Raw genomic sequence first — 24,928 nt, 5'->3', positions numbered from 1 at the left:
ACCTATGTACCCCTAATCTGCTGCCCCTAACACCGCCGACCCCTATATTATATTTATTAACCCCTAATCTGCCGCCCCCAACTACCTACAATTATTAACCCCTAATCTGCCGACCGGACCACACCACTACTATAATAAATGTATTAACCCCTAAAGCTAAGTCTAACCCTAACACTAACACCCCCCTAACTTAAATATAATTTAAATCTAACGAAATAAATTAACTCTTATTAAATAAATTATTCCTATTTAAAGCTAAATACTTACCTGTAAAATAAACCCTAATATAGCTACAATATAAATTATAATTATATTGTAGCTATTTTAGGATTAATATTTATTTTACAGGCAACTTTGTAATTATTTTAACCAGGTACAATAGCTATTAAATAGATAATAACTATTTAATAGTTACCTAGTTAAAATAATTACAAAATTACCTGTAAAATAAATCCTAACCTAAGTTACAATTAAACCTAACACTACACTATCAATAAATAAATTAAACTACCTACAATTATCTACAATTAAACCTAACACTACACTATCAATAAATTAATTAAATAAAATACCTACAAATAAATACAATGAAATAAACTAACTAAAGTACAAAAAATAAAAAAGAACTAAGTTACAAAAAATAAAAAAATATTTACAAACATTAGAAAAATATTACAACAATTTTAAACTAATTACACCTACTCTAAGCCCCCTAATAAAATAACAAAGACCCCCAAAATAAAAAAATGCCCTACCCTATTCTAAAATTAAAATAGAAAAGCTCTTTTACCTTACCAGCCCTGAAAAGGGCCCTTTGCGGGGCATGCCCCAAAGAATTCAGCTCTTTTGCCTGTAAAAAAAAAACATACAATACCCCCCCCAACATTACAACCCACCACCCACATACCCCTAATCTAACCCAAACCCCCCTTAAATAAACCTAACACTAAGCCCCTGAAGATCTCCCTACCTTGTCTTCACCACGCCGGGTTCACTGATCGATCCAGAAGAGCCTCCGATGTCTTGATCCAAGCCCAAGCGGGGGGCTGAAGATGTCCATGATCCGGCTGAAGTCTTCATCCAAGCGGGAGCTGAAGAGGTCCATGATCCGACTGAAGTCTTCTATCAAGCGGCATCTTCAATCTTCTTTCTTCCGGATCCATGTAGTTCCGATCAGCCAATAGAATGCGAGCTCAATCTGATTGGCTGATCGGATCAGCCAATCGGATTGAACTTGAATCTGATTGGCTGATTCCATCAGCCAATCAGAATTTTCCTACCTTAATTCCGATTGGCTGATAGAATCCTATCAGCCAATCGGAATTTGAGGGACGCCATCTTGGATGACGTCCCTTAAAGGAACCGTCATTCGTCGGGAAGTCGTCAATGAAGATGGATTTTCCGCGTCGGCGGGATGAACTACATGGATCCGGAAGAAAGAAGATTGAAGATGCCGCTTGATAGAAGACTTCAGTCGGATCATGGACCTCTTCAGCTCCCGCTTGGGCTTGGATCAAGACATCGAAGGCTATTCTGGATCGATCTGTGAACCCGGCGTGGTGAAGACAAGGTAGGGAGATCTTCAGGGGCTTAGTGTTAGGTTTATTTAAGGGGGGTTTGGGTTAGATTAGGGGTATGTGGGTGGTGGGTTGTAATGTTGGGGGGGGTATTGTATGTTTTTTTTTTACAGGCAAAAGAGCTGAATTCTTTGGGGCATGCCCCGCAAAGGGCCCTTTTCAGGGCTGGTAAGGTAAAAGAGCTTTTCTATTTTAATTTTAGAATAGGGTAGGGCATTTTTTTATTTTGGGGGTCTTTGTTATTTTATTAGGGGGCTTAGAGTAGGTGTAATTAGTTTAAAATTGTTGTAATATTTTTCTAATGTTTGTAAATATTTTTTTATTTTTTTGTAACAGTTCTTTTTTATTTTTTGTACTTTAGTTAGTTTATTTCATTGTATTTATTTGTAGGTATTTTATTTAATTAATTTATTGATAGTGTAGTGTTAGGTTTAATTGTAGATAATTGTAGGTAGTTTAATTTATTTTTTGATAGTGTAGTGTTAGGTTTAATTGTAACTTAGGTTAGGATTTATTTTACAGGTAATTTTGTAATTATTTTAACTAGGTAGCTATTAAATAGTTATTAACTATTTAATAGCTATTGTACCAGGTTAAAATAAATACAAAGTTGCCTGTAAAATAAATATTAATCCTAAAATAGCTACAATATAATTATAATTTATATTGTAGCTATATTAGGATTTATTTTACAGGTAAGTATTTAGCTTTAAATAGGAATAATTTATTTAACAAGAGTTAATTTATTTCGTTAGATTTAAATTATATTTAACTTAGGGGGGTGTTAGGGTTAGACTTAGCTTTAGGGGTTAATACATTTATTATAGTAGCGGTGCGGTCCGGTCGGCAGATTAGGGATTAATTATTGTCGGTAGGTTGAGGCGACGTTGGGGGCAGCAGATTAGGGGTTAATAAATATAATATAGGGGTCGGCGGTGTTAGGGGCAGCAGATTAGGGGTACATAGGGATAACGTAGGTTGCAGCGGTGTACGGAGCGGCAGATTAGGGGTTAATAATAATATGCAGGGGTCAGCGATAGCGGCAGATTAGGGGTTAATAAGTGTAAGGTTAGGGGTGTTTAGACTTGGGGTACATGTTAGGGTGTTAGGTGCAGACTTAGGAAGTGTTTCCCCATAGGAAACAATGGGGCTGCGTTAGGAGCTGAACGCTGCTTTTTTGCAGGTGTTAGGTTTTTTTTTAGGTCAAACTGCCCCATTGTTTCCTATGGGAGAATCGCGCACGAGCACGTTTTTGAAGCTGGCCGCTTCCATAAGCAACGCTGGTAAATATGCTATACACTCCCTTTTTGGAGCCTAACGCAGCCCTTCTGTGAACTCTAAATACCAGCGGTATTTAAAAGGTGCGGGAGAAAAAAAGCATGCGTAGCTAACGCACCCCTTTGGCCGCAGAACTCTAAATCTAGCCGAAAGTGTTTTAATTTATACACTTTTCCAGTGTGTGTTTGAAACTCCTTGCTTTTGACCATTTGCAAGCCACACATTTACCGCATGGATAGTTGCCAAATGATCTATGGCTAGTTAGCCAGTCTTTTACTTTTGATTTGGATACATATTGGCTTCTAACCATTTTGTCCTGCAAGTTGGGTGCCCTCCTTGCAGTAATGGTGGGATATTCCCCTACCTCTCGAGAGACACCATCGTCACTTAGAAGTAGATGCCAATTTTTTGCAAGTACTTTTATAAGTCCATTCCAGTGACAATTATAGTCAGTAATTAGTCTATTTTTTGAGGTTTGGTCTTTTACCCTAGGAAAGAGCAGGTTGTCTCAATTTGCACGACCTGCCTGATTCTTGGCCCCTCTAACTGTTCTTTTTGAATATCCCCTTTCGAGAAATTGTTTCTCCATTTCTATTGCATGTTTGTGGTACTTTTCCTTGTAGGAACAGTTTCTCTGAGAAACTGTCCCTTTGGAATTCCCTTTTTAAGGTGGTGGGGATGATGACTAGATGCTAGGAGGAGGCTATTGGTAGCCGTATCCTTGTAATAGTTCTCCGTCACTAGTAAACCATTTTCTATCCTCACTTTGACATCTAGAAACGCAATTTCTTGTTTACTGTACTGCAAAGTGAGGGAAAAGTTACTTACATTTGTATTTAAGATGGTAATGAAATCTTTTAAAAAAAAATTCTGACCCTTCCCATATCAGGAAGACATCATCCACATATCGTAGCCATATGTGGATGTTTTTATAAAAAAAGAATTCTGATATACTTCATTCATTTCTCAGAGGCCTAGATAAAGGCAAGCATATGTGGGGGCACACGTGGCACCCATGGCCGTGTCACGCAATTGTTTGTAGACTTTGTTGTCAAACATAAAGATATTGTTCGTAAGTACAAAATTCAAGAGTTTGACAACAAATTCTGTGTGTTTTTGAAAAGTGACCCCTCTTGTCATGAGAAAGTGTTCACAAGCTTTTATACCAATTTTGTGTGGGATGGATGAGTACAGTCCTTCCACATCGAGCGATACTAGCATGGCTCCCTGCGGAATGGATAAACCATCAATTTTGCGCAGGAAGTCTGCTGTATCAAGAACAAATGAGGGCATTGTGTTAAGGAAGGGTCTCAGGAAATGGTCAACATAGGTACCAAGATTTTCTGTAAAGCTACCTATTCCGGCTATAATTGGCCGGCCTGGTGGATTATTCAAATTTTTGTGTGTTTTTGGAATACAATAGAAAACTGGAATTATGGGATGTTCTGGATAGAGATACTTAAATTCAGAAGTGTTTATTATACCATCATGTTTGGCATCATTTAAGATTTTGAACAATGTTGCTTGTAGGGATGAGATGGGACTATATGTAAGACTTAGGTATTGTTTTTTTTGTCTAGGAGCTGTCTCTTAACCTCTAGGACATATTTGCTTTCATCCCAGAGGGCAAGGTTTCCACCCTTGTCCGCCGGTTTAATGACCAGCCCCTTGGCATTTATGAGTTTATTCATGGCTCTTCTTTCTGCCTGACTTAAGTTGTCATTTACAAGACCTCTCTCTACAAATACACCTGCTCTAATCCTAGGGGACTTCAACATCCCCATTGATAACCCATCTACCCCTGCTGCCTCTAAACTTCTCTCACTCACAAACTCCTTTAGTCTCTCACAATCCACCCTATTCCCAACTCAGTGTGACAGACACTCTCTTAATCTGGTATTCTCCTACCTCTGCTCCCCTTCTGATGTCATCTGTCGCCCATTTCCCATCTCAGACCACCATCTGCTCACCAATAATCTCAATGTACAGGCTAAACCTATTTCTACACCCCGCCTCCGCACCTGTAGAAATCTGCACACTGTGGTCCTATCCAACTTTCTAACCTCATTCAAAAACGCCTTCCCCACACTTCCACGGTATCCTGCCCTGACCTTGCTACAAGCCACTATACCAATACTCTCTCCTCTGCACTTGACACCCTTGCTCCTCCACAAATACGCAAAACCCCACGTCGTTCGCTCCAGCCCTGGCACTCTCAGCAAACACACTACAAACATGCTCCCGCGCTGCTGAACGTGCCTGGAGGAAATCCCGCTCTGAACCCGATTTCCTACACTATAAGTTCATTCTTAATCTTACTTTTCTGCCCTTCACTTAGCCAAGCAAAACTACTTCTCTTCTCTCATATCTTCTCACTCCTCAAACCCTAAACGTCTCTTCTCCACGTTCAACACTCTCCTCTATCCACCTGCACCACCCCCTCATCTGACTTTAGTGCTCAAGACTTGATCCCCTGCAATCTGGCTTCCGTCCACAACACTCAACTGAGACTGCCCTCACCAAGGTTACTAACAATCTTCTTTCTGCTAAAAAGAATGGCCACTAGTCTATATTTATATTACTTGACCTCTCTGCTGCCTTTGACACTGTTGACCATCCCTTCTTCTATGGACTCTCAGCTCCCTTGGGCTCTGTGACATTGCCCTCTCCTGGATCCACTCTTATCTCTCTAATATGTCCTTTTCTGTCTCATTTGCTGGCGACTCATCCTCTCCATTGCCTCTGTCTGAAGGAGTACCTCAAGGGTCTGTTCTAGGCCCTCTACTCTTCTCTATTTATACTTCCTCACTGGGTAAACTTATCAGTAGCTATGGCTTCAACTATCACCTCTATGCTGATGATATTCAGATCTACCTATCCACCCCTGCACTCTCTCCTTCTGTCCTTTCCCAAATCAGCAACTGCTTATCTGGCATTTCTTCCTGGATGGCCTCTCACCACCTAAAAATCAACATGTCCAAGACTGAGCTTCTTCTAATCCCCCCAACTAATTCTTCTCCAGTTTCTAACTTTACTATCACTGTCGGTGACACCGCTATCTCCCCATCACCCCAAGTCCGCTGCCTAAGAGTTACACTCGACTCCAATCTGTCCTTCATACCCCACATCCAAGCACTCTCATCCTGTCGCAACCACCTACGCAATATCTCCAAAATTCGTACTTTTCTGAGTGCTGAAACTACTAAACAGCTAATCCATTCCCTAGTAATTTCCCGGCTTGACTACTGTAACAACCTACTAACTGGCCTTCCTCTCTCCCGCCTCTCCCCCCTTCAATCCATCCTAAATGCCTCTGCTAGGCTTATCCACCTCTACCGACACTCTGTATCCGCCGCACCCCTCTGTGAGTCCCTTTACTGGCTCCCCATTCACAGTTGAATTAAATTCAAAATTCTCACTCTGAACTACAATTCCCTTACCAATGCAGCCCCCCCATACCTGTCCTCACTCATTAACAAATATACTCCAGCCCGTCCCCTAAGATCCAACGATCTACTCCTTGACTCTTCTACCATCACCTCCTCTCATGCTAGACTACAGGACTTCTCTCGTGCGGCACCAACCCTCTGGAACGCACTTCCTCGAGCTGTCAGACTTTTCCCCCAACCTCTCCTCCTTTAAACGCACAGTAAAGACCTTCTTGTTCAGGGAAGCCTATCACCAAATCAGTAATAAATTAATTCCACTTGCCTAATAGTTGCCCTCATCTAACTTCACACTAACATCATTCCCCCCTTTGCAGTCCCCATCTCCCATTTCTCACCCTCCTACCCATTTAGATTGTAAGTTCCCACGGGAACAGGGCTCCCAATTCCCCCTGTATTTGCTTGTTAAATTTTGTCTGGTGTCTCATATTCTACTGTCCTTTTATCTTTGTTACCTATGAACAGCGCTGCGGAATCTGTTGGCGCTTTATAAATAAAGAATAATAATAATAATAATATCTATGAAGACAACACATAGTCTTCTGATATTCAGCTCTTTATCAGCCTTTGCTTCCCCTCTGACTATTTCTTGATATATATACATATATATATATATATATATATATATATATATATATATACACACACACATACATATATACAGTATATATATATATATATATATATATATACACACACACACATATATACAGTATATATATATATATATATATATATATATACACACACACACATATATACAGTATATATACACACACACACACATATATATATATATATATATATATATATATACACACACACATACATATATACAGTATATATATATATATACACACACACACATATATACAGTATATATACACACACACACACACACACATATATACAGTATATATACACACACACACACACATATATATATATATATTTATATATATATATATATATATATATATATATATATATATATATATATATATATATATATATATATATATATATATATATATATATATATATATATATATAGAGAGAGAGAGAGAGTAGTAAATCTTTTCATTGTTTATAGATGGGCTATGTTCCAGCTTGTAGCTTAGCCATATTGACAAAGCCATCACCCAACTGCACCTCCCGTTACACCCACACATGCAAGTGACAGTCTGATGTTTTGTCTCTAGTCTGTACAGCTTTAGAATGGAGAAAATGGTTTCTATTCAGTGAAGGGGTCTTTCTGTGGCTGGAGAAGATTTTAGTCCCATATATTTAAGACATACTGGAGATAGGTCAGTTTTTTCTCTTCATGCTTATGTAGACGAAAATTCATTCATCTAACATGTGGCTTCGTTAAAATGCTGTCACTGTGAGTACTATTGTCCCTCTACCACAAAGCCCTGCTATGGGCATTACAATTGACAAATAGAAAACCGTACCTTTATTTTGTCATTCAACCCAATAAAGGTGCAGGGTCACCAAAAGTGTCAAACCCATAAGATGTCACAGCATGTTGAAGGGTCAACTCCAAAAATTATATTGTTTAAAAAGATAGATAATCCCTTTATTACCCATTCCCCAGTTTTGCACAGCCAACGTGGTTATATTAATATACTTTTTACCTCTGTGATTACATTGTATCTAAGCCTCTTTTGACACCTGATTACATGGCTATTTATTGATTTATTTATTTATTTATTATCTATCGACTTGCATTTTAACTAATTAGTGCAGTGTCAGCCACAACTCCATGGGAGTGAGCACAATTATCTATATGGCTCACATGAACTAGCAGCCTCTTTGTGAAAAGCATGTGATAAGAGGCTGCAGTGGCTTAGAAACAGGCAGAAATTTAGAGGTTTAAATGTTATAAAGTTTATTAATATAACAATGTTGGTTGTACAAAGCTGGGGAATAGGTAGTGTGACCACCAGACAGTCCGGCACCTCCATAGGAGCCACAGTCCCATAAAGTACCCACAGTACTTAGGTTGTGGTTTTGGGGTGATCCCGGGGGAACGGCGGCATTTCCATTGGAAAGCTCTCGGGCCCCAGATGCCACAGCCCAAAAAGTGACATGATCCAACCGGAATTACAGCCTGGTAAAGATATGGAGGTAGGGGTACCCAAAAACCCCGGCTACCAAGGGAGCTCCTTTCCGGCAATCACCCCACCTCTGGTCCTCTCTAGAAGCTAATAAGCCCCAAAAGACCGGAGCTCTGGGGCAAGGGGCTACTGGAGCAACCTGGGGTAAAATTTAGCAGGCATGCGATGCAGTTCCAGGAGCCCGGCCAGCCAAGAAGGGTTTTCCCTTTTGTGGGGAGGTACAAACAATAAAGTAGCAATATTAAGAGTCTAGGAGATCCCATAAGCCCTGAGAAGGCCAAATTCATTGTAAAAGGGAGTGAGCTGCGCAGTAGGGGGTTAGCCTTGGCAGTCTGGTATCCTTGACAGTGCTCCCCCTTCTAGTCCGGCAGACCCTGCTAGACCCCAACAGGTCGGCTTGGGGCTGTCCGGTGGTGGCCGGGAATGGTCATCCCACCCCTTACAACATCTCCCACTAGAAAACACCAAAACAAATAAACCATAAAGTACTTTACCCCCTCCCTGGGTTTGTGGCATCACTGTCGTTCCCTGCTGGTATTCATCCCACATAAGGCAAAGTCTCGTAATTTAGTTCCCCAAAACAGGGTTCCAGCTTGGGCCCCAGAACAGGTGTCCACCCACAAGCATCACTAACAGAGTGGAATTCTGACTTTCCCATGAAAGGCATCGGCAGCTGGAGAGAAGGCAGGGTAGCTGGGGCTGTTGCAGCCCAAGGTTGGAGATCGGCCCAGTCTGCCCTGCATTCCTAGGGTTCCCCACTGGAAAATCCTCCTGGAGGGAGAGAGTGCAGTAATTAGCACCCACCTGCCCTGTTGCTAGCTCCACTGCTGGGTAACACAGGGGACCACCTCAGCCTCTTCCAGGACCACAGGGACAAACTCTGGCCCTGCAGTATCCACCGCTCCTCCAAGATAATTCAGTGGTGGTGATGGAGGGCAGTGATTAAGCTCCTTCTCAGGGATCAGCTCCGGCCCTTCTGATGTCAGGGGCACCCTTGGTCACCTCCCCAGCCACCGGAACCCTAATTCTGCCCAGGGTCCTCCACCTTCCGGAGTCTCTGGGAACTGGGGGGAACTCAGACTCCAGTGCAAAAGTCCTCCCCACATTCCCGTTGCCCCCGCCTCCTAAAAAAGACGGAATCATTTCAAGTTCTAGGGTCCATAGTTGGTGGGGAGGTGGCTGACCTGCGTTCCTCTCTGAAAATAACAGAGGCTTCTGTAACATCAACATGGTATGGCTTTGAGTTAGCCGGAAGGCCCAGCCCCAAACTCTCTTCCACTTTGGATGTTGGCCACTGCCGCTGGGGGGCTGAGGATGCTGACCCTTTTTTCCTTGATCACGCCAAGTCGCTGGGGAGACCAGCTGTCTCCTCTACCGGGAAGGGGTTCTGTCACTGGGGAGAGAGGTTGGCTACCACCTCTCCCTGGAAACAGATCTGCCGCTGGGGAGGAAGGTCGGCTACCTCAGCTCCCTGTGGATGGCTCTGCGGCTGGAGAGAGAGACCGGCTATCTCCATTCCCTGGAATCTGCTCTGCCGCTGGGGATGGAGACCGACTGTCTCCTCTCCTGGGAAGGGATTCTGTCACTGGGTAGGGAGGTCAGCTACCTCTGCTCCCTAGGAATGGCTCTGCCGCTGGGGAGAGAGAACACCTGTCTCCTCTCCCTGGAACTGGCTCTGCCGCTGGAGAGAGAGAATGGCTGTCTATTCTCCCTGGAACTGGCTCTGCCGCTGGGGAGAGAGAACGGCTGTCTACTCTCCCTGGAAGGGGTTCTGTTGCTGGGGAGGGAGGCCTACTACCTCTGCTCCCTGGGGGTGGCTCTGCCGCTGGCGAGAGACCGGCTGTCTCCTCTCCCAGGAACTGGCTCTGCTACTGGGGAGAGAGACTGGCTGTCTCCTCTCCCTGGAAGGGGTTCTGTCGCTGGGGAGGTATGTCGACTACCTCCGCTCCCTGGGGATGGCTCTGCTGCTGGGGCGAGAGACCAGCTGTCCCCTCTCCCAGGAACTGGCTCTGCTGCTGGGGAGAGAGACCGGCTGTCTCCTCTCCCTGGAAGGGGTTCTGTCGCTGGGGAGGTATGTCGACTACCTCCGCTCCCTGGGGATGGCTCTGCCGCTGGGGCGAGAGACCGGCTGTCCCATCTCCCAGGAACTGGCTCTGCCGCTGGGGAGAGAGACCGGCTGTCTCCTCTCCCTGGAAGGGGTTCTGTCGCTGGGGAGGGAAGTTGGCTAACTCCACTCCCTGGGGATGTCTCTGCTGCTGGGTAGAGAGACCGGCTGTCTCCTCTTCCTGGAAGGGGTTCTGTCACTGGGGAGAGAGGTTAGCTACCTCCTCTCCCTGGGTATGGCTCTGCCACTGGGGAGAGAGGCTGGCTGTTTCCTCTCCCTGGAACTGCAGAGATGTCACCTGTGCAGGGCAGAGGTGGTCTGCCCTGTTGTCATCTCTTCTGCTGAAGTGACTCCCTTGTCCAAGACCATAAGCTCAGGGCCAGGCTGATCGGGATCTAGCAGCTTTTGGTAGCTCATTCCCGATTGCCACTCCTCTAAAGAAAAGTCAATTAGATCCACAATCTCTGGGTCCTGGATCTGGGCAGAGAGGTCGACTACCTCCTCTCCCTGGGACTTCAGAGATGTCACAGGTGTAGGGAAGAAGTCAGCAGCTCTCTGCCCTGTTGCCAGTGCTTCTGCTGGGGTCACTCCCTTGTCCAAGACCATAAGCTCTTGGTAGCTCATTCCTGGTGGCCACTTTTCTGAGGAAAAGTCCAATACATCCCCGATCGCTGTACCATAGCTCCCTGCAGACTCTGTGGCATGCTGCTGAACGAGATCTAACAGCCTCTTGTATGCCTTTTCCAGTGCCCATTTGTAAGAAGCTAGGTTATCCAGATTGTCTTGTAGCCAGGGTACCCCAGAGAGATTCAGTCTCTTGTACCCACTAATGTCTACTGATCTCCACTCCGCTTCACTTCCCAAGTCTCTTCACTTCCCTAGTCTGGGTCCCCTGCCAGCTTTATAAATAGTAATCTAGGGCCGCTGAAGCCAAAGCGCTCTGTAGGATCATCCGTCTCCATATCTGGACTTACCTGGGCCGCATACCACCGTAGTGCCCGGTACCATTCCTCTACCTCAATCTCTGTCTGGACCAGTCCATTTAATTCAGATAGCCATTCCCCTGGGCTGCTCTCCCAGGAAAAGCTCTTGTGACTTCAGCTGGAGCCAGTACCTTTCCTCAGCGGTGGGGAGGACCTTTCCATAACAGTCCTGCTCCTGTTGAAGAGCCTCCCACCAGAGTTGCCGGTGGATAATATCCCTCCATTTCAGCTAATCCTGTTCAGAACCAGGACCATCCAGCTGGGCCAGCGCATCTATCACTCTCCATAGGAACTTGGCTTCCATAGTTGCAGGCTCCTGTGGCGCTTCTCCTCTGTCAGCAGGAACCGTGTGGAAGATCTAACCACTGCCAGCCTATGTGACAGATACCGGCTACCCTGATTGGGTAGCTCCACCAAAGGGTCCTGCTTCCTCCCCTGAGCCTTTAGCAAATAGCCACCCCAAATAAAAAGACAAGACCAGTATTCAGGTGAAACAAGAACTGCCTTTATTGGGAAACACACTCTGCTTATCTACACACAGAAAAGGTCTTATCTGACTCCCAGATCTCTCACCATTCCCGCCCCTCCAGACAATCCGGCCCCTCCATAGGAGCCATAGTCCCATAGAGTCCCCACAGTACTTAGGTCGCGGTTTCGGGTGATCCTGGGGGAGCAATGGCACTTCCATTGGAAAGCTCTCAGTCCCCAGATGCCACAGTCCAAAAAGTGGCATAATCCATTACTGGGGACTGGAGTTACAGCCTGGTAAAGATATGGAGGTGGAGGTATCCAAAACCCTCGGTTCTCAAGGTAGCTCCTTTCCAGTGATCACCCCACCTCTGGTCCTCCCTAGAAGCTACCAATCCCCAAAAGAGTGGAGCCCTGGGCCAAGGGGCCACTGGAGCGACCTGGGGTAAAAGTTAGCAGGTATCTGGTGCGGCCGTCCAGCAGTTCCAGGAGCCCGGCCAGCTGGAGAGGGGTTAGGCGGTCAGAGATCAGCTCACAACCGGCCAGCAGTTCCAGGAGCTCGGCCAGCTGAGAAGAGTTTTCCCGGTCAGGAATCCGCTCTTTTGTGAGGAGGTAGAAACAATAAAAGTAGCAATATTAAGAGTCTGGGAGATTCCGTAAGCCCAGAGAAGGCCAAATCCGTTGTAAAAGAGAATTAACTGGGCAGTAGGGGTAGCCTTGGCAATTTTGGTGTTGACTGTCCCTTTAATTTAAGTGAGTTTGTCGAAAAATTGCCCTCACTAGAACAAAGGTGTCTAAGAGAATGTTCTAAGAGAATGGAGGAGATATAGTTGGGGCATAAATGCCATGACTATAGGAGGTACTAAGGGCAGGAGTGCTTGATATTTTGTTGCAACTTCTTCTGAGAACTGGGTCATAGTAAGAGCAAAGGGTATTTAAAGGGTACAAAATAAGAAGTGATTAGCTTTCAGAAGAACCCAGGTCAAACATATCTTCCATCTCCGCTTGTTTGTGGTCTGCGGGTGGGTTATACTTGTGCAAAGGAGTAATGTTAGGTTCAGTATGACTGGTTTGAAGTGTTAAATGGTTGCTGGTTTTACTCCTTATGTTTAGCTGGGGGGGACACCGGGCTTTAGTTTTAGTCTATTGTTAAAGTTTAATACACAAATTAATACTATGCTTAGCTTATCCCAAAAATCATTGGCATAAAAGTTTTCATTAAAATGGGGTTGGATAGGCAACTTTTTAGATGCTAAAGACTGATCACATATTCAGCCCTTCTTCAGTCATGTTAATGAGCAAAGTAAATGAGTTTGCAAATCTTCAAAACTGTACATATGTAACTTGTATATCATTGCATTAATTTCTAATGTATCTGGTAAATCTGAAGATATTTATAAGAATAAAACCTGCGACCACCACCCATGCCCTGTCCATGCCTAGGTTTATACAAATAAGTATGTTTAACTGATCTTGCTGGTTTACAACTTTATTATATCAATATGAAAAACAGATGTGTATAATAGATATATAACAGAGTAAAGGAACACGCTAATGCAACATTTTCTGACCCTAGATAACTGTGTTTATAAAGGGATAGTCTAGTCAACTATTCTCTTGGTATCTTTATTTGAAAGAGCAAGAATGTAAGCTTAGGAGCCAGCCCATTTTTGGTTCGGAACCTGGGTAGCGCTTGCTGATTGGTGTCTAAATGTAGCCACTAATCACCAAGTGCTACCCAGGGTTCTGAACCAAAAATGGCCCACCTCCTAAGCTTACACTCTAGCCTTTTCAAATAAAGATACCAAGAGAACAAATAAAAATTTATAATAGGAGTAAATAAGAAAGTTAATTAAAATTGCATGCTCTATCTGAATCATGATAATTTTGACTAGACTATTCCTTTAACGCCTGAAAGACCTTAAACACATAGTTAAAGTTCTGGTTGGGGGCTACATTGCAGATCCTGAACAGAACAGAATTTGTCTTTGCAGGGGTTAAACACAAAAGTATCTAAGGTCAGTAATGCAAAAACTACACTAGATAGATATATAGATAAATAAATGTTCCAGAGGCAGAATTGATTATTTGCTTGGTAAGCTAAGCTATTCTTTTTTTTTTAATACTACGAGAGAATGAGGAAGAAAAAAACAATAGATTCTCAGCTCGAAGGCGGACATGAAAAAGGTCTGTTTGTCTGTGCGACTGCCTGGAGAACCCTGCTACTCTGAATTTAATAAGTCAGACAAGGTGAGGCATTTATTAATTTACAAGGATGAGATAAACAATTCTATTAAGGTGTTCAGAAACTAATTTAAAGCACCAAGACATCTGCTTGTGTAATTTTGTTTCTGCTAGAAATAATGCGATAGGCTAGATAAATAAGATGATTAACAAGAATATTACTTCGGCAATGACCGTTATTCTTAGACACCAATCCTATGTATGTTTTTATTCAGATTTAATTTAGTTTTTGTTTTATTTGCATCACTTTACAGTAGAATATATAATTATTTTAATTTAATGCTTAACAAGCTGGGCAGATTAGATTTGTAAAACACCATGCTAAACATGAAACAATTTTTTTTTCTTTCATGACTCAGAGCATACAATTTTAAACAACTTTCTATTTTTCTTCTGTTGCTTTGTTCTCTTGGAATTCTTTGCTGAAAGCATACCTAGGTAGGCTCAGAAGATGAGAGATAGCTGCTGATTGGTGGCTGCATATACTGTATATATACCTCATCCTTGCCCAGTAGTCCATTGCTGCTCTTTCAATAAAGGATGCCAAGCGGATGAAGCAAAATTGATAACCTAAGTAAATTGTTTTAAAATGTATGCTCTATCTGAATCTAGGATTATCCTAACTGGACACTGATTGTGTTTGGGATTCTTATGACATATACTTGCCACAGTTGTTAATAGAACTGTTAAAGGGACAGTAAAGTTAAATTTAAAGGGACACTGAACCCACATTTTTTCTTTCATGATTCAGATAGAGCATGCAATTTTAAACAGCTTTTTAATTTATTCCTATTATCAATTTTTCTTCGTTCTCTTGCTTTCTTTATTATAAAAAGAAGGCATCTAAGCTATTTTTTTGGTTCAGACCATGGAAAGCACTAGTTTATTTGTAGGTGAATTTACCTACCAATCAGCAAGAACAACACAGTGTGTTCACCAAAAATGGGCCGGCATCTAAACTTACATTCTTGCATTTCAAATAAAGATACCAAGAGAATGAAAAGAATTTGATAATAGGAGTAAATTAGAAAGTTGCTTAAAATTGCATTCTCTATCTGAATCACGGTAGAAAAAAATTGGGTTCAGTGTCCCTTTAACTTTGATGATTCAGACAGAGCATGCAACAACTTTCAAATGTACTTTCCAGTTTATCTAATTTACTTTGTTCTTTACATATCTTTTGTTGAAAAGCTTTCCTAGGTAGGCTGAGTAGCAAAGCACTACTGAGAGCTAGCTGCTGGCTGCACATATATACCTCATGTCATTGTCTCACCCAATATGTTCAATTAGCTCCCAGTAGTGATTTGCCACCCTTTCAACATATTACTAAGAACAAAATTAGCGAGGAGTAGCACTTTATTCTTCCAGAGTTATAGATATATAAACACTGACATTTATACTGACGCGTTTCACTTCTCAGCCGTACTCTAAGCTACTATCATCAACAAACCATACCAAAATAAAAAAAATAGTAATGCAAATAAATCCAGGGCAGAAACTTAAAAGTTGTAAGCTTTCTTTTTATTTCATTTTGTATTTAACATCTGATATACACAGAGTATATAACCATAGGAAGAAAAAAATAAACAACCATTTTAATGCACATTTACACATATTACTCTGTATGATATAACTTATCAGTCAGTATTCTAATATACCAGCATGCATTGGTACTTCAAACAAGCATCATACCAAACATCACATCCGCGCTTTACAAGTACCCAATACATACATACATACACATAGTGTTATATAGAATGGAGCGGTGAGACTTACTCAATGCAAATTATAGCTGCAATGTTTTCAATACAGCATGGTCAGTCACCATATGATTAGATGCTATGTGAAAGTAACGTTTAAAAAAAAATAAACAAATACATTGCAATACTTTATGAAGCTGTACCTGCACAGTGGGGCGATGCCCCCAATAACTATATTTTATATGTACTTATATCAATGCAACTAATGGGAAAATATAAAACTAATTCTCTAAGGCAAATAACTATAACTAAGCTACATGGAAAGTAAACAGAAGTCCGAATTAAACTTTAATGACTCAGAGCATGCAATTTGTGGTTTTATTTAAAAAAAAAAAAACAATTTCCAATTTATTTCTGATGATCATATTTACTTGCCTTGGTATTCTTTGTTGAAATGTGGATTCTTTCCATGGGGGCATACCTAGGTGCCGCAGTATTTGCAACAATGTATGTAGCAATGGTAGACATTGTTGAGGACACTGCTGATGTATAGTGCTCAAGACACCTGCACATTTCTGAGCCTACCTAGGTATGCTCTTCAACAAAAGATAGAGAAGAGTGAATTTGATAATAGAAGCATTATTTGAAGCATAAGTAGTTTCATTTTTACTTGCATGTCCCTTCAAGGACTATAAACATTTAGTAGACCTAAGAGACATAACTCAAATGTTTATTTATTGATTCAGCTAAAACGTACCATTCTAAACAACTTTTCCTTTGGGAGCAGCAATATACTACTGGAACCTAGGTGAACACATCAGGTGACCCAATGGCAAGGAGCATACATGTGCCACCAATAAGCAACTAGATAATGAAGCAACTCGATAACAAAAGTAAGTTGGAAAGTTGTTTGAAATTGCATGCTCTATCTGAATCATGAAAGTTACATTTTTACTTAACGGTCCCTTTAAAGGGACACTAAACCCAATTTTTTTCTTTCATGATTCAGATAGATCAGCAATTATAAGCAACTTTCTAATTTACTCCTATTTTCATTTTTTTCTTCGTTCTCTTGTTATCTTTATTCAAAACGCAGGTATTTAAAGCTTAGGAGCCAGCCTATTTTAGGTTCAGCACCCTGGATAGTGCTTGCTTATTGGTGGCTACATTTTGCAAACCAATACCCAAGCATAACCCAGGTTCCCAACCAAAAATGAGAGCAAGAGAACAAAGAAAAAAACAAATTATGCTTACCAGATAATTTAATTTCCTCCTGTATAAGGAGAGTCCACGGCTTCATTCCTTACTGTTGGGAAATACTGAACTTGGCCACCAGGAGGAGGCAAAGACACTCCAGCCAAAGGCTTAAATACCTCTCCCACTTCCCCTATATGCCCCAGTAATTCTGCCGAGGGAACCAGGTACAGTAGGAGAAATATCAGGGTATAAAAGGTGCCAGAAGAAAAACATAATTTCGGGTGCCACCCATTGGAGAAACACTGGCGGGAGCCGTGGACTCTCCATATACAGAAGGAAATTAAATGATCTGGTAAGCATAATTTATGTTTTCTTTCTTAATATAAGGAGAGTCCACAGCTTCATTCCTTACTGTTGGGAAACTTATACCCAAGCTCTATAGGACACTGAATAATAACGGGACAAAATAGAGGCGGACCCACAGACTGTAAAACCTCTCTCCCGAAGGCTGCTTCAGCTGAAGCAAAAACATCAAACTTGTAAAATTTAGAAAAAGTGTGTAAGAAAGACCAGGTAGCCGCCTTACAAATCTGATCCATAGAGGCCTCATTCTTAAAGGCCCAAGAGGAAGCCACTGCTCTAGCAGAATGAGCTGTAATTCTCTGAGGAGGTCTATGTCCCACTGTTTCATAAGCTAAGCGGATAAGACTCCTCAACCAAAAAGACAAGGAAGTCGAAGAGACCTTCTGACCCTTACGCTTCCCAGAATATGCCACAAACAAGGAAGAAGTTTGTCTAAAATCCTTAGTAGCTTGAAGATAAAACTTCAAGGCAAATTATGAAGTAAGAAGAAGAAAGTTTAAAACACAAAGAAGGGACCACAATATCTTGATTAAAATTGCGGTCTGACACGACTTTAGGGAGAAAACCCAACTTAGTATGTAGGACAGCCTTATCCGAAAGGAACACCAGATAAGGAGGCTCAAATTACAAGGCGGCAAGTTCAGATAATCTGCGCGCCGAAGCAATAGCCAGTAGAATTGTTTTTTCTAGGACAACAACTTAATGTCCATTTTATGCATAGGTTTAAACGGAGCCTGTTGCAAAACTTTAAGAACCAGATTCAGTCTCCAAGGAGGAGCCGAAGATCTGAACACAGGTCTGACCCTAATCAGAGCCTTAACAAAAAATGACTGAACATCTGGAAGCTCAGAGAGCCTCTTGTGCAGTAAAACAGACAATGTGACAAAAGGCAAAGAATGACTGGGAGATAGGGGAAGTGGGAGAGGTATTTAAGCCTTTGGCTGGGGTGTCCTTGTCTCCAACTGGTGGCCAGGTTCAGTATTTGCCAACAGTAAGAATGAAGCCGTGGACTCTCCTTATATTAAGAAGGAAATTGATAAAAGGAGTAAATTAGAAAGTTGCATACAATTGCATGCTCTTTCTGAATCATTGAAGAAAACATAATTTATGCTTACCTGATAAATTTATTTCTTTTGTAGTGTATCCAGTCCACGGATCATCCATTACTTGTGGGATATTCTCCTTCCCAACAGGAAGTTGCAAGAGGATCACCCACAGCAGAGTTGCTATATAGCTCCTCCCCTCACTGCCATATCCAGTCATTCGACCGAAACAAGACGAGAAAGGAGAAACCATAGGGTGCAGTGGTGACTGTAGTTTAATTAAAATTTAGACCTGCCTTAAAAGGACAGGGCGGGCCGTGGACTGGATACACTACAAGAGAAATAAATTTATCAGGTAAGCATAAATTATGTTTTCTCTTGTTAAGTGTATCCAGTCCACGGATCATCCAATACTTGTGGGATACCAATACCAAAGCTAAAGTACACAGATGATGGGGGAACCACTGCCTGTAGAACCTTTCTCCCAAAAACAGCCTCCGAAGAAGCAAAAGTGTCAAATTTGCAAAATTTTGAAAAGGTGTGAAGCGAAGACCAGTCGCAGCCTTGCAAATCTGTTCAACAGAGGCCTCATTTTTAAAGGCCCAGGTGGAAGCCACAGCTCTAGTAGAATGAGCTGCAATCCTTTCAGGGGGCTGCTGTCCAGTAGTCTCATAGGCTAAGCGTATTATGCTCCGAAGCCAAAAGGAGAGAGAGGTTGCCAAAGCTTTTTGACCTTTCCTCTGTCCAGAGTAAACGACAAACAGGGCAGATGTTTGACGAAAATCTTTAGTAGCCTGTAAGTAAAACTTCAAGGCACGGACTACGTCCAGATTATGCAAAAGACGGTCCTTCTTTGAAGAAGGATTAGGACACAATGATGGAACAACAATCTCTTGATTGATATTCCTGTTAGAAACCACCTTAGGTAAAAACCCAGGTTTGGTACGCAGAACTACCTTGTCTGAATGAAAAATCAGATAAGGAGAATTACAATGTAAGGCAGATACTTCATAGACGCTTCGAGCCGAGGAAATAGCCATCAACAACAGAACTATCCAAGATAAAAGTTTAATATCAATGGAATGAAGGGGTTCAAACGGAACTCCCTGAAGAACTTTAAGAACCAAGTTTAAGCTCCACAGGGGAGCAACAGTTTTAAACACAGGCTTAATCCTAACCAAAGCCTGACAAAATGCCTGGACGTCTGGAACTTCTGCCAGACGCTTGTGCAAAAGAATAGACAGAGCAGAGATCTGTCCTTTTAAAGAACTAGTTGATAAGCCTTTGTCCAAACCCTCTTGGAGAAAGGACAATATCCTAGGAATCCTAACCTTACTCCATGAGTAACTCTTGGATTCACAATAAAGATATTTAGTATTAAGGTATCAATGACTGACTCGGAGAAGCCACGCCTTGATAGAATCAAGCGTTCAATCTCCATGCAGTCAGTCTCAGAGAAAGTAGATTTGGATGATTGAAAGGACCTTGTATTAGAAGGTCCTGCCTCAGAGGCAGAGTCCATGGTGGAAGAGATGACATGTCCACTAGGTCTGCATACCAGGTCCTGCGTGGCCACGCAGGCACTATCAGAATCACTAATGCTCTCTCCTGTTTGATTTTGGCAATCAGTCGAGGGAGCAGAGGAAACACATAGGCCAGGTTGAAGAACCAAGGAGCTGCTAGAGCATCTATCAGCGTTGCTCCCGGGTCCCTGAGATCCAGTTCTGGTTTGCCCCAACGATGGACCAGTTGAGCAAACACCTCCGGATGGAGTTCCCACTCCCCCGGATGAAAAGTCTGACGACTTAGAAAATCCACTTCCCAGTTCTCTACGCCTGGGATGTGGATCGCTGACAGGTGGCAAGAGTGAGACTCTGCCCAGCGAATTATCTTTGAGACTTCTAACATCGCTAGGGAACTCCTGGTTCACCCTTGATGGTTGATGTAAGCCACAGTCGTGATGTTGTCCGACTGAAATCTGATGAACCTCAGTGTTGCTAACTGAGTCCACGATCCCTGAGCCTTCAGGGAGTTCCAGACTGTGCCCCAACCTAGAAGGCTGGCATCTGTTGTTACAATCGTCCAATCTGGCCTGCGAAAGGTCATACCCTTGGACAGATGGACCCGAGAAAGCCACCAGAGAAGAGAATCTCTGGTCTCTTGATCCAGATTTAGTAGAGGGGAGAAATCTGAGTAATCACCATTCCACTGACTTAGCATGCATAATTGCAGCGGTCTGAGATGCAGGTGCGCAAATGGCACTATGTCCATTGCCGCTACCATTAAGCCGATTACTTCCATGCACTGAGCCACTGACGGGCGTGGAATGGAATGAAGGACACGGCAAGCATTTAGAAGTTTTGATAACCTGGACTCCGTCAGGTAAATTTTCACCTCTACAGAATCTATAAGAGTCCCTAGGAAGGAGACTCTTGTGAGTGGTGATAGAGAACTCTTTTCCACGTTCACTTTCCACCCATGCGACCTCAGAAATGCCAGAACTATCTCTGTATGAGACTTGCCAATTTGAAAGCTTGACGCCTGTATCAGGATGTCGTCTAGATACGGAGCCACCGCTATGCCTCGCGGTCCGCCAGAAGTGAGCCCAGAACCTTTGTAAAAATTCTCGGGGCAGTGGCCAACCCGAAGGGAAGAGCTACAAATTGGTAATGCCTGTCTAGAAAGGCAAACCTTAGGAACCGATGATGATCTTTGTGAATCGGTATGTGAAGGTAGGCATCCTTTAAGTCCACTGTGGTCATGTACTGACCCTCTTGGATCATGGGTAGGATGGTCTGAATAGTTTCCATTTTGAAGGATGGAACTCTGAGGAATTTGTTTAAGATCTTTAGATCCAAGATTGGTCTGAAGGTTCCCTCTTTCTTGGGAACCACAAACAGATTTGAATAAAATCCCTGAACTGGATGGATCACTCCCATTACTAGGAGGTCTTGCACACAGCTTAGGAATGCCTCTTTCTTTATCTGGTTTGATGATAACCTTGAAAGATGAAATCTCCCTTGTGGAGGAGAAGCTTTGAAGTCCAGAAGATATCCCTGAGATATGATCTCCAACGCCCAGGGATCCTGAACATCTCTTGCCCACACCTGGGCGAAGAGAGAAAGTCTGCCCCACACTAGATCCATTTCCGGATAGGGGGCCGTTCCTTCATGCTGTCTTGGGGGCAGCAGCAGGCTTCCTAGTCTGCTTGCCCTTGTTCCAGGACTGGTTAGGTTTCCAGGCCTGTCTGGAATGAGCAACAGTTCCCTCTTGTTTTGAAGCGGAGGAAGTTGATGCTGCTCCTGCCTTGAAATTTCGAAAGGCACGAAAATTAGACTGTTTGGCCTTTGATTTGGCCCTGTCCTGAGGAAGGGTATGACCCTTGCCTCCAGTAATGTCAGCAATAATTTCCTTCAAGCCAGGCCCGAATAAGGTCTGCCCCTTGAAAGGAATGTTGAGTAATTTAGACTTTGAAGTCACGTCAGCTGACCAGGATTTAAGCCATAGCGCCCTACGTGCCTGGATGGCGAATCCGGAATTCTTAGCCGTTAGTTTAGTCAAATGAACAATGGCATCAGAAACAAATGAGTTAGCTAGCTTAAGCGTTCTAAGCTTGTCAATAATTTCATTCAATGGAGCTGTCTGGATGGCCTCTTCCAGGGCCTCAAACCAGAATGCCGCCGCAGCAGTGACAGGCGCAATGCATGCCAGGGGCTGTAAAATAATACCTTGTTGAATAAACATTTTCTTAAGGTAACCCTCCAATTTTTTATCCATTGGATCTGAAAAAGCACAACTGTCCTCAACCGGGATAGTGGTACGCTTTGCTAAAGAAGAAACTGCTCCCTCCACCTTAGGGACCGTCTGCCATAAGTCCCGTGTAGTGGCGTCTATTGGAAACATTTTTCTAAATATAGGAGGTGGGGAAAAGGGCACACCGAGTCTATCCCACTCCTTGCTAATAATTTCTGTAAGCCTTTTAGGTATAGGAAAAACGTCAGTGCACACCGGCACCGCATAGTATCTATCCAGCCTACACAATTTCTCTGGAATTGCAACTGTGTTACAGTCATTCAGAGCAGCTAATACCTCCCCAAGCAATACACAGAGGTTCTCAAGCTTAAATTTAAAATTAGAAATCTCTGAATCAGGTTTCCCCGAGTCAGATGTCACCCACAGACTGAAGCTCTCCGTCCTCATGTTCTGCATACTGTGATGCAGTATCAGACATGGCTCTAACAGCATTTGCGCGCTCTGTATCTCTCCTAACCCCAGAGCTATCGCGCTTGCCTCTTAATTCAGGCAATCTAGATAATACCTCTGACAGGGTATTATTCATGATTGCAGCCATGTCCTGCAAGGTAATCGCTATGGGCGTCCCTGATGTAATTGGCGCCATATTAGCGTGCGTCCCCTGAGCGGGAGGCGAAGGGTCTGACACGTGGGGAGAGTTAGTCGGCATAACTTCCCCCTCGACAGAACCCTCTGGTGATAATTCTTTTATAGATAAAGACTGAACTTTACTGTTTAAGGTGAAATCAATACATTTAGTACACATTCTCCTATGGGGCTCCACCATGGCTTTCAAACATAATGAACAAGTAGGTTCCTCTGTGTCAGACATGTTTAAACAGACTAGCAATGAGACTAGCAAGCTTGGAAAACACTTTAAACCAAGTTTACAAGCAATATAAAAAACGTTACTGCGCCTTTAAGAAACACAAATTTTCCCAAATTTTGAAATAACAGTGAAAAAATGCAGTTACACTAACGAAATTTTTACAGTGTATATAATAAGTTAGCAGAGCATTGCACCCACTTGCAAATGGATGATTAACCCCTTAATACCAAAAACGGAATAACAAATGACAAAAACGTTTTTTAAACAGTCACAACAACTGCCACAGCTCTACTGTGGCTTTTTACCTCCCTCAATACGACTTTTGAAGCCTTTTGAGCCCTTCAGAGAAGTCCTGGATCATGCAGGAAGAAGCTGGATGTCTGTGTCTGTAATTCGTGCTGTGCAAAAAAACGCCAAAATAGGCCCCTCCCACTCATATTACAACAGTGGGAAGCCTCAGGGAACTGTTTCTAGGCAAAATTCAAGCCAGCCATGTGGAAAAAACTAGGCCCCAATATGTTTTATCACCAAACATATGTAAAAAACGATTAAACATGCCAGCAAACGTTTTAAAATACACTTTTATAAGAGTATGTATCTCTATTAATAAGCCTGATACCAGTCGCTATCACTGCATTTAAGGCTTTACTTACATTACTTTGGTATCAGCAGCATTTTCTAGCAAATTCCATCCCTAGAAAAATATTTTAACTGCACATACCTTATTGCAGGAAAACCTGCACGCTATTCCCCCTCTGAAGTTACCTCACTCCTCAGAATATGTGAGAACAGCAAAGGATCTTAGTTACTTCTGCTAAGATCATAGAAAACGCAGGCAGATTCTTCTTCTAAATACTGCCTTAGATAAACAGTACACTCCGGTACCATTTAAAAATAACAAACTTTTGATTGAAGAAATAAACTAAGTATAAAACACCACAGTCCTCTTACGACCTCCATCTTAGTTGAGAGTTGCAAGAGAATGACTGGGTATGGCAGTGAGGGGAGGAGCTATATAGCAGCTCTGCTGTGGGTGATCCTCTTGCAACTTCCTGTTGGGAAGGAGAATATCCCACAAGTAATGGATGATCCGTGGACTGGATACACTTAACAAGAGAAAAAAAAATGTGGGTTTAGTGTCCCTTTAGGCAGTATTTGAGGTCACCCTGCTATACCAATAGTTTAATATATAGGGTGTTTTTTAATTATTTTGAAAAAGAGTTCTTCCTGCTTTGTGTGTAATACTGGAGCATATGCACGCTCATGACTTTTATCCGGAAGGAGTACTATTTTAGACCTGTAGAAATTAATTGGAGTAATATCTCTACCTAACATTATTTACAGACTAATTAGGAATTCCTCTCTAGCATAGAAGTTAAAAACAGGTAGGATTAAAAAAATTGCCTTTATGTCTGTCTGCGCCATGTGAGTGCAGGATTTAGTTTCATAAACTCCACTAAGTGAAAATATAGCCATAGGAATTTCCTGTTTTGTACCACTGAGTAGGAAGTTAAGCTCCATCGTTAACAGAAGTTTTTTGCAATTCAATTTCCTCGCTTTTTTCAGAATTATACATTAAAAAAAGGCACGGGCTGTTTTAGGTCTTCAACTGGATTAAAACCATTAGAGTTGACTAAGGAAAATGGACATGTAATACTAAAATTCATGGCTTTAGAGATACTTGAGTGGGCTTTAATGACCGCTCATCACAGTCAAATAAAAAAAAAAGTAATAATCTCCACTTTATACAAATATAAATTAAGAGATTAGTTGACACGTATACT

The 24,928-nt window shown here is 42.4% G+C and overlaps 1 protein-coding gene across 1 annotated transcript in view; it reads right to left on the bottom strand.

Moving 5' to 3' along the window:
- The window catches only part of GAB2 (GRB2 associated binding protein 2), a 491,597-nt gene that overhangs the window by 301,029 nt on the left and 165,640 nt on the right, over positions 1-24,928 (bottom strand). The gene's annotated exons all lie outside the window — the stretch shown is intronic.

Source organism: Bombina bombina, chromosome 3 (assembly GCF_027579735.1).
Source record: "Bombina bombina isolate aBomBom1 chromosome 3, aBomBom1.pri, whole genome shotgun sequence".
In the NCBI taxonomy this organism is placed as follows: Eukaryota; Metazoa; Chordata; class Amphibia; order Anura; family Bombinatoridae; genus Bombina; species Bombina bombina.
Note: the sequence above shows the minus strand (reverse complement) of the source record. Positions and strands in the feature narration are given on the sequence as shown.